At 46.7% G+C, this 10,590-nt stretch overlaps 1 pseudogene; it reads right to left on the bottom strand.

The window, feature by feature from the left end:
* Positions 1-603: 603 nt before the first annotated feature.
* On the bottom strand, positions 604-721 carry LOC134929959 (5S ribosomal RNA; annotated as a pseudogene).
* Between the last annotated feature and the right edge of the window lie 9,869 nt (positions 722-10,590).

Here is a 10,590-nt window from a genome sequence, read left to right as displayed (position 1 = left end):
CACCAGTCTAGAATAAATCCAAATGTATTATGGATAGAAGAAAAACCAGCATTTGCTAATTTATGTGGCTAAATAGTCACTATCAATCCTGCTGGTGGTGCACCAAAAAGTCAGTATACAATTTGAAGTACAAGGCAAGAAGAAGAAAGAAGACTTTTGGTTGGTGCACTCTTAGGAAAAGGACGTATGTCAATATGTATTATAATAGAGGTATAAAAATTTATTTTTATTCATTATTTACTAAAATATAGTCCCCTAAAGAAATTAAATTAAAACACACTGATGAATATCCGTATAAAGATAAGCGGCAGCAGCAACGGGAGTGATCACCCCGTATTAAGAATCCTGAATTGGATTATTATGCGCAACCTGTATTAACTTATGCTACCTTATAGTATTGGATCACTTGTACCTGATATTAACTTAACCACATATGGTATGTGGGTCTAAATGCATCCGAGAGTCAAGGTGATAGTCCTTATCCACCAAGAGATATGTGGTGGGATGGCATCTGGATTATCCACCACAGGTTAGTAATGGATAAGGTTATAGTGACAGAGTAAATCTGCTGTCAATGTTAGGCCGGAGTGTACCCAAGTCTTCGACCTACTAAACCGGGTATTCCCAGGTGGCCTCCCGTCTGGTACTGGCACGGCCCTATACTGTTTAGCTTCCAAGATCGGACGAGATTGGGCACATGCAGTATGGTGTGGTAGTAGGTCACAGGAGTCCATAATCACCTCTTCTCCAGAATCATTGATGATAGTTCATAGAAAATATCCAGATAGAAGATATAAAACGGGATCTGCTGTTAGTGTTAGACAGTAAAATAAACCTACCAGTTGGAAAACTGCCACAGGTGAAGGTACTGAATCACCAATGAAAGTCCCTGATGGTGAAAAGGAAATATGAGAGGGGTTATTTTCTTTCCAACCTGTGAGCGGTGAAAGTATTATTGCCGGACCTTTAGACCAGACTATAGTTAAATTGAATGAACAGTATAAAACATATACAGGTTGAGTATCCCATATCCAAATATTCCGAAATACGGAATATTCCGAAATACGGACTTTTTTGAGTGAGAGTGAGATAGTGAAACCTTTGTTTTTTGATGGCTCAATGTACACAAACTTTGTTTAATACACAAAGTTATTAAAAATATTGTATTAAATGACCTTCAGGCTGTGTGTATAAGGTGTATATGAAACATAAATGAATTGTGTGAATGTAGACACACTTTGTTTAATGCACAAAGTTATAAAAAATATTGGCTAAAATTACCTTCAGGCTGTGTGTATAAGGTGTATATGTGACATAAATGCATTCTGTGCTTAGATTTAGGTCCCATCACCATGATATCTCATTATGGTATGCAATTATTCCAAAATACGGAAAAATCCCATATCCAAAATTCCTCTGGTCCCGAGCATTTTGGATAAGGGAGACTCAACCTGTACCAATTATTTGTCTGTGATGGACAATATAGATCATATGGCAAGCAGAGGTGAATACCTTACACTGGATGTGCATATATTATCTGTATGTTGAAGCTCATTTTATTCGCAATAAATGGGCTACACACTCCTGCTATATAATGGGGTCATACTTTAGATGAGCATAGACTTATGTGCAAACACAGAGGTATGTGGTGGACTTAAAACACAAAACAAAGTACTATACAGTTACACCTGTGCATAAGCATCTGTAATTACACCTGTGGGTAAGTATATGATGTCAGTAGACCAGAGCCCCAATATTTGATTTTTCAACCAGTGGGCTACGAAGTGCTACACAATTGCACCTGTGGATAAGTATGTGTAATTCCACCTGTGGGTAGGCATATAGGGGTATAGGTGCAACTAGCGGCGAATCGCGGCAAATTATCGCCGTTTTTTTAATTCGACACAATTTGACCATCCAATTTCGGCAAGTGGTTGCCGAAATTCACCATATTCAATGGAAAACAGATTCGACAGTCCCGCGGGCGAAAAACGGCCGATTTGCCAGATTTTTGCCGCGATTTTATAAAACGTGGAAAAACCCCGGAAAAAAATGGCGTGGGGTCCCCCCTCCAAAGCATAACCAGCCTCGGGCTCTTCGAGCTGGTCCTGGTTCTAAAAATCAGGTGAAAAATTGGACAGGGGATCCCCCGTATTTTTAAAACCAGCACCGAGCTCTGCGCCTGGTGCTGGTGCAAAAAATACGGGGGACAAAAAGAGTAGGGGTCCCTCGTATTTTTTACACCAGCATCGGGCTCCACTAGCTGGACAGATAATGCCACAGCCGGGGGTCACTTTTATACAGCGCCCTGCGGCCGTGGCATTAAATATCCAACTAGTCACCCCTGGCCGGGGTACCCTGGGGGAGTGGGGACCCCTTCAATCAAGGGGTCCCCCCCCAGCCACCCAAGGGCCAGGGGTGAAGCCCGAGGCTGTCCCCCCCCATCCAAGGGCTGCGGATGGGGGGCTGATAGCCTTGTCAAAATTGAAAGAATATTGTTTTTTCCAGTAGTACTACAAGTCCCAGCAAGCCTCCCCCGCAAGCTGGTACTTGGAGAACCACAAGTACCAGCATGCGGGAGAAAAACGGGCCCGCTGGTACCTGTAGTACTACTGGGAAAAAAAATACCCAAATAAAAACAGGAGACACACACCGTGACAAGTACAACTTTATTACACACTGCCGACACACACATACTTACCTATGTTGACACGCCGACTGCCACGTCTCGACTCAGACGATCCGGGGTACCTGTGTAAAAAAAAACACTCACCTGATCCAGTGTCCAGAGATAATCCACGTCCAGAGATAATCCACGTACTTGGCAAAAAAAAAAAACACGAATACCCGACCACCGGACTGAAAGGGGTCCCATGTTGACACATGAGACCCCTTTCCACGAATGCCGGGACCCCACGTGACTGCTGTCACTGAGGTCCCTTCAGCCAATCAGGAAGTGCCACGTCGTAGCGCTCACCTGACTGGCTGTGCGTGTCTTAGCTCAGACAGCGCATCGCACAGCTCCCTCCATTACTTTCAATGGTGGGAACTTTGCCGTCAGCGGCGGGGTTACCCGCGGTCAGCCGCTGACCGCGGGTGACCCCACCACTAACCGCAAAGTTCCCACCATTGAACATAATGAAGAGGCTTTGCGATGCGCTGTCTGAGCTCAGACGCACACAGAGCCAATCAGCAGAGTGCAAGGACGTTGCACTCGCTGATTGGCTGAAGAGACACTTCTGTGACAGCTGTCACGGGGGTGTCTGCATTCGTGGAAAGGGGTCTCATGTGTCAACATGGGACCCCTCTCAGTCTGGTGGTCGGGTGTTCGTTTTGTTGTTTTGACAAGTACGTGGATTTATCTCTGGACCCTGGATCAGGTGAGTATAATTATCTTTTATTTTCAGGTACCCGTGGATTCTACGTGGAGAAGAGGACCGAACGTCGTGTCAACATAGGTAAGTATGTGTGAGTCGGCAGTGTGTAATAAAGTTGTACTTGTCACGGTGTGTGTCTCCTGTTTTTATTTGGGTATTTTTTCCCCAGTAGTACTACTACTACTACAGGTACCAGCGGGCCCGTTTTTCTCCCGCATGCTGGTACTTGTGGTTCTCCAAGTACCAGCTTGCAGGGGAGGCTTGCTGGGACTTGTAGTACTACTGGAAAAAACAATATTCTGTCAATTTTGACAAGGCTATCAGCCCCCCATCCGCAGCCCTTGGATGGGGGGGGACAGCCTCGGGCTTCACCCCTGGCCCTTGGGTGGCTGGGGGGGGACCCCTTGATTGAAGGGGTCCCCACTCCCCCAGGGTACCCCGGCCAGGGGTGACTAGTTGGATATTTAATGCCACGGCCGCAAGGCACTGTATAAAAGTGACCCCCGGCTGTGGCATTATCTGTCCAGCTAGTGGAGCCCGATGCTGGTGTATAAAATACGGGGGACCCCTACTCTTTTTGTCTCCCGTATTTTTTGCACCAGCACCAGGCGCAGAGCCCGGTGCTGGTTTTAAAAATACGGGGGATCCCCTGTCAATTTCCCCCCCGCATTTTTAGAACCAGGACCAGCTCGAAGAGCCCGAGGCTGGTTATGCTTTGGAGAGGGGACCCCACGCCATTTATTTTCTGAATTTTACCATTCCATCTAATAATAATAATAATAATAATAATAATAATAATAATAATAATATTATTATTTAAAACAATATATAAATAATACTTGTGCCTCCAAAAAAGACAAACCAAGTACCTAATCCCTTCTAATATAAATAGATATGCTACTATCAATAAAAAAAACACACAAAAAAACATGTTTTACATTTTTTTTTATTAGTTTCACCCACCAAAGTGTGGCGGATTGAAAATGTCGAATTTACTGTCTAAAAGCACTGTTGTCGAATTTCCAAACTTCAATTGAATATACTTTGGTCGAATTGCAGCACTTGTATCATTGCAGAAAAGTCGAATTTGACAAAAGTCAAATTTCAAAAAGTCGAATTTTGAAAGTCCGTTTTTTTGACGGAAAGTACTGAATTGCATTGACGATTTTTTTTTGGGCGAAAAAGTCCCGAAATTCGACAATTTCGGGAATTCGACCGCAATTGCATATACCCCATAATATCTGCAGAAAAAGGGCCCATAAAATTTGTAACCAACAGGCTACACAATCCTGCTCTATGATATGGTCATAACAGATAAGGCAGTTAGAGAGTTTAAACAGCACTTATGTGTAAATACAGAGGTATAGAGTTGCCGTAGTGAGCTCAAAACACAATACAGAGTGCTATACAGTTACATCTGTGGATAAGCATCTGTAATGTCATGTAATGTCATCTGTAATCTGTAATGCATGTAATGTCTGCAGACAAGAGCCCCCCAAAAAGGTTATGCAACCAGTGGGCTACAAAGTGCTATAAGTTAAACCTGTGGATAAGTATGTGCAATAACACCTATGGGTAAGCATATGGTATCTGCAGACAGAGGCCCTTAGAAATATACAGAGGGAAGGGGGCCTTAATTTGCACACCATAATTAGGTAATGAGGTGCTACTCTGCTTGAGACTTAATACAGTGTACAGAGAGAAAAAGTAGCAGGTGCACGATCTCACACTAGCTCAACCTGTAATAACCAGAGGCATTTAGCATATTCCTGGCCAGGGATATGAGCTTACCCACCGCACCAAGGTAGCCTCTCATTGGGTAAGTCCCTAACACTAACTACATTTATTTCAATACACAATGGCACTTATAGTTTGTTTTATATATGTGTAACACTTTCACACCAATTTCTCTCTCTTCACATTACTTACACATGCAGCAGTAGCTGCTCCTACCCACTTAACTCTTTGTTTGTATCACTCTTGCGGTGCCCTGGGGTTGTCTGTCTGGGTGGCCTTGGGGTGTCCTGCCCCCCCGGACCTGAACCCCTGTAGTTAGTGTTAGGGACTTACCCAATGAGAGGCTACCTTGGTGCGGTGGGTAAGCTCATAGCCCTGGCCAGGAATATGCTAAATGCCTCTGGTTATTACAGGTTGAGCTAGTGCGAGATCGTGCACCTGCTACTTTTTCCCCTCTGTACACTGTATTAAAGTGGTCATTCCGAGTTGATCGCTAGCTGAATTTGCTTGCAGCGATCAGGCTAAAAGTCAGCAGTTCTGTGCATGCGTATGCGGCGCAATGCGCACGCGCGTCGTACGGGCACAATGAACGATGTAGTTTTGCCCAGGGTCTAGCGATGCACTTCAGTCGCACTGCTTGCCGCAGAGTGATTGACATGAAGTGGGCGTTTCTGGGTGGTAACTGACCGTTTTCAGGGTGTGTGCGGAAAAACGCAGGCATGCCAGAGAAAAACGCAGGCGTGGCTGGGGAAACGCAGGTGTGGCTGGCCGAATGCTGGGCGGGTTTGTGACGTCAAATCCGGAACTGAACAGTCTGAAATGATCGCAAGCGCGGAGTAGGTTTTGAGCTCCTCTGAAACTACACAAAAATTATTTGTAGCCGCTCTGCGATACATTCGTTTGCACTTCTGCTAAGCTAAAATACACTCCCAGTGGGCGGCGGCATAGCGTTTGCACAGCTTCTAAAAACTGCTAGCGAGCGATCAACTCGGAATGACCACCTAAGTCTCAAGCAGAGTAGCACCTCATTACCTAATTAAGGTGTACAAATTAGGGCCCCCTTCCCTCTGTAACTGATTCTATGTATTTATTAGAGATGAGCGCCTGAAATTTTTCGGGTTTTGTGTTTTGGTTTTGGGTTCGGTTCCGCGGCCGTGTTTTGGGTTCGAACGCGTTTTGGCAAAACCTCACCGAATTTTTTTTGTCGGATTCGGGTGTGTTTTGGATTCGGGTGTTTTTTTCCAAAAACACTAAAAAACAGCTTAAATCATAGAATTTGGGGGTCATTTTGATCCCAAAGTATTATTAACCTCAAAAACCATAATTTACACTCATTTTCAGTCTATTCTGAATACCTCACAATATTATTTTTAGTCCTAAAATTTGCACCGAGGTCGCTGTGTGAGTAAGATAAGCGACCCTAGTGGCCGACACAAACACCGGGCCCATCTAGGAGTGGCACTGCAGTGTCACGCAGGATGTCCCTTCCAAAAAACCCTCCCCAAACAGCACATGACGCAAAGAAAAAAAGAGGCGCAATGAGGTAGCTGTGTGAGTAAGATTAGCGACCCTAGTGGCCGACACAAACACCGGGCCCATCTAGGAGTGGCACTGCAGTGTCACGCAGGATGGCCCTTCCAAAAAACCCTCCCCAAACAGCACATGACGCAAAGAAAAAAAGAGGCGCAATGAGGTAGCTGACTGTGTGAGTAAGATTAGCGACCCTAGTGGCCGACACAAACACCGGGCACATCTAGGAGTGGCACTGCAGTGTCACGCAGGATGTCCCTTCCAAAAAACCCTCCCCAAACAGCACATGACGCAAAGAAAAAAAGAGGCGCAATGAGGTAGCTGTGTGAGTAAGATTAGCGACCCTAGTGGCCGACACAAACACCGGGCACATCTAGGAGTGGCACTGCAGTGTCACGCAGGATGTCCCTTCCAAAAAACCCTCCCCAAACAGCACATGACGCAAAGAAAAAAAGAGGCGCAATGAGGTAGCTGTGTGAGTAAGATTAGCGACCCTAGTGGCCGACACAAACACCGGGCCCATCTAGGAGTGGCACTGCAGTGTCACGCAGGATGTCCCTTCCAAAAAACCCTCCCCAAACAGCACATGACGCAAAGAAAAAAAAAGAGGCGCAATGAGGTAGCTGTGTGAGTAAGATTAGCGACCCTAGTGGCCGACACAAACACCGGGCCCATCTAGGAGTGGCACTGCAGTGTCACGCAGGATGTCCCTTCCAAAAAAACCCTCCCCAATCAGCACATGATGCAAAGAAAAAGAAAAGAAAAAAGAGGTGCAAGATGGAATTGTCCTTGGGCCCTCCCACCCACCCTTATGTTGTATAAACGAAACAGGACATGCACACTTTAACCAACCCATCATTTCAGTGACAGGGTCTGCCACACGACTGTGACTGATATGACGGGTTGGTTTGGACCCCCCCCAAAAAAGAAGCAATTAATCTCTCCTTGCACAAACTGGCTCTACAGAGGCAAGATGTCCACCTCATCTTCACCCTCCGATATATCACCGTGTACATCCCCCTCCTCACAGATTATCAATTCGTCCCCACTGGAATCCACCATCTCAGCTCCCTGTGTACTTTGTGGAGGCAATTGCTGCTGGTCAATGTCTCCGCGGAGGAATTGATTATAATTCATTTTAATGAACATCATCTTCTCCACATTTTCTGGATGTAACCTCGTACGCCGATTGCTGACAAGGTGAGCGGCGGCACTAAACACTCTTTCGGAGTACACACTTGTGGGAGGGCAACTTAGGTAGAATAAAGCCAGTTTGTGCAAGGGCCTCCAAATTGCCTCTTTTTCCTGCCAGTATAAGTACGGACTGTGTGACGTGCCTACTTGGATGCGGTCACTCATATAATCCTCCACCATTCTATCAATGTTGAGAGAATCATATGCAGTGACAGTAGACGACATGTCCGTAATCGTTGTCAGGTCCTTCAGTCCGGACCAGATGTCAGCATCAGCAGTCGCTCCAGACTGCCCTGCATCACCGCCAGCGGGTGGGCTCGGAATTCTGAGCCTTTTCCTCGCACCCCCAGTTGCGGGAGAATGTGAAGGAGGAGATGTTGACAGGTCGCGTTCCGCTTGACTTGACAATTTTGTCACCAGCAGGTCTTTCAACCCCAGCAGACCTGTGTCTGCCGGAAAGAGAGATCCAAGGTAGGCTTTAAATCTAGGATCGAGCACGGTGGCCAAAATGTAGTGCTCTGATTTCAACAGATTGACCACCCGTGAATCCTTGTTAAGCGAATTAAGGGCTGCATCCACAAGTCCCACATGCCTAGCGGAATCGCTCCGTGTTAGCTCCTTCTTCAATGCCTCCAGCTTCTTCTGCAAAAGCCTGATGAGGGGAATGACCTGACTCAGGCTGGCAGTGTCTGAACTGACTTCACGTGTGGCAAGTTCAAAGGGCATCAGAACCTTGCACAACGTTGAAATCATTCTCCACTGCACTTGAGACAGGTGCATTCCATCTCCTATATCGTGCTCAATTGTATAGGCTTGAATGGCCTTTTGCTGCTCCTCCAACCTCTGAAGCATATAGAGGGTTGAATTCCACCTCGTTACCACTTCTTGCTTCAGATGATGGCAGGGCAGGTTCAGTAGTTTTTGGTGGTGCTCCAGTCTTCTGTACGTGGTGCCTGTACGCCGAAAGTGTCCCGCAATTTTTCTGGCCACCGACAGCATCTCTTGCACGCCCCTGTCGTTTTTAAAAAAATTCTGCACCACCAAATTCAAGGTATGTGCAAAACATGGGACGTGCTGGAATTTGCCCATATTTAATGCACACACAATATTGCTGGCGTTGTCCGATGCCACAAATCCACAGGAGAGTCCAATTGGGGTAAGCCATTCCGCGATGATCTTCCTCAGTTGCCGTAAGAGGTTTTCAGCTGTGTGCGTATTCTGGAAAGCGGTGATACAAAGCGTAGCCTGCCTAGGAAAGAGTTGGCGTTTGCGAGATGCTGCTACTGGTGCCGCCGCTGCTGTTCTTGCGGCGGGAGTCCATACATCTACCCAGTGGGCTGTCACAGTCATATAGTCCTGACCCTGCCCTGCTCCACTTGTCCACATGTCCGTGGTTAAGTGGACATTGGGTACAACTGCATTTTTTAGGAGACTGGTGAGTCTTTTTCTGACGTCCGTGTACATTCTCGGTATCGCCTGCCTAGAGAAGTGGAACCTAGATGGTATTTGGTAACGGGGGCACACTGCCTCAATAAATTGTCTAGTTCCCTGTGAACTAACGGCGGATACCGGACGCACGTCTAACACCAACATAGTTGTCAAGGACTCAGTTATCCGCTTTGCAGTAGGATGACTGCTGTGATATTTCATCTTCCTCGCAAAGGACTGTTGAACAGTCAATTGCTTACTGGAAGTAGTACAAGTGGGCTTACGACTTCCCCTCTGGGATGACCATCGACTCCCAGCGGCAACAACAGCAGCGCCAGCAGCAGTAGGCGTTACACGCAAGGATGCATCGGAGGAATCCCAGGCAGGAGAGGACTCGTCAGACTTGCCAGTGACATGGCCTGCAGGACTATTGGCATTCCTGGGGAAGGAGGAAATTGACACTGAGGGAGTTGGTGGGGTGGTTTGCGTGAGCTTGGTTACAAGAGGAAGGGATTTACTGGTCAGTGGACTGCTTCCGCTGTCACCCAAAGTTTTTGAACTTGTCACTGACTTATTATGAATGCGCTGCAGGTGACGTATAAGGGAGGATGTTCCGAGGTGGTTAACGTCCTTACCCCTACTTATTACAGCTTGACAAAGGGAACACACGGCTTGACACCTGTTGTCCGCATTTCTGGTGAAATACCTCCACACCGAAGAGCTGATTTTTTTGGTATTTTCACCTGGCATGTCAACGGCCATATTCCTCCCACGGACAACAGGTGTCTCCCCGGGTGCCTGACTTAAACAAACCACCTCACCATCAGAATCCTCCTGGTCAATTTCCTCCCCAGCGCCAGCAACACCCATATCCTCCTCATCCTGGTGTACTTCAACACTGACATCTTCAATCTGACTATCAGGAACTGGACTGCGGGTGCTCCTTCCAGCACTTGCAGGGGGCGTGCAAATGGTGGAAGGCGCATGCTCTTCACGTCCAGTGTTGGGAAGGTCAGGCATCGCAACCGACACAATTGGACTCTCCTTGTGGATTTGGGATTTCAAAGAACGCACAGTTCTTTGCGGTGCTTTTGCCAGCTTGAGTCTTTTCAGTTTTCTAGCGAGAGGCTGAGTGCTTCCATCCTCATGTGAAGCTGAACCACTAGCCATGAACATAGGCCAGGGCCTCAGCCGTTCCTTGCCACTCCGTGTGGTAAATGGCATATTGGCAAGTTTACGCTTCTCCTCCGACAATTTTATTTTAGGTTTTGGAGTCCTTTTTTTTCTGATATTTGGTGTTTTGGATTTGACATGCTCTGTACTA

The sequence above is a fragment of the Pseudophryne corroboree genome, chromosome 5 (assembly GCF_028390025.1).
Source record: "Pseudophryne corroboree isolate aPseCor3 chromosome 5, aPseCor3.hap2, whole genome shotgun sequence".
Lineage (NCBI taxonomy): Eukaryota > Metazoa > Chordata > Amphibia > Anura > Myobatrachidae > Pseudophryne > Pseudophryne corroboree.
The sequence above is the reverse complement of the archived record's forward strand: the minus strand, read 5'-3'. Positions and strand labels throughout refer to the sequence as shown.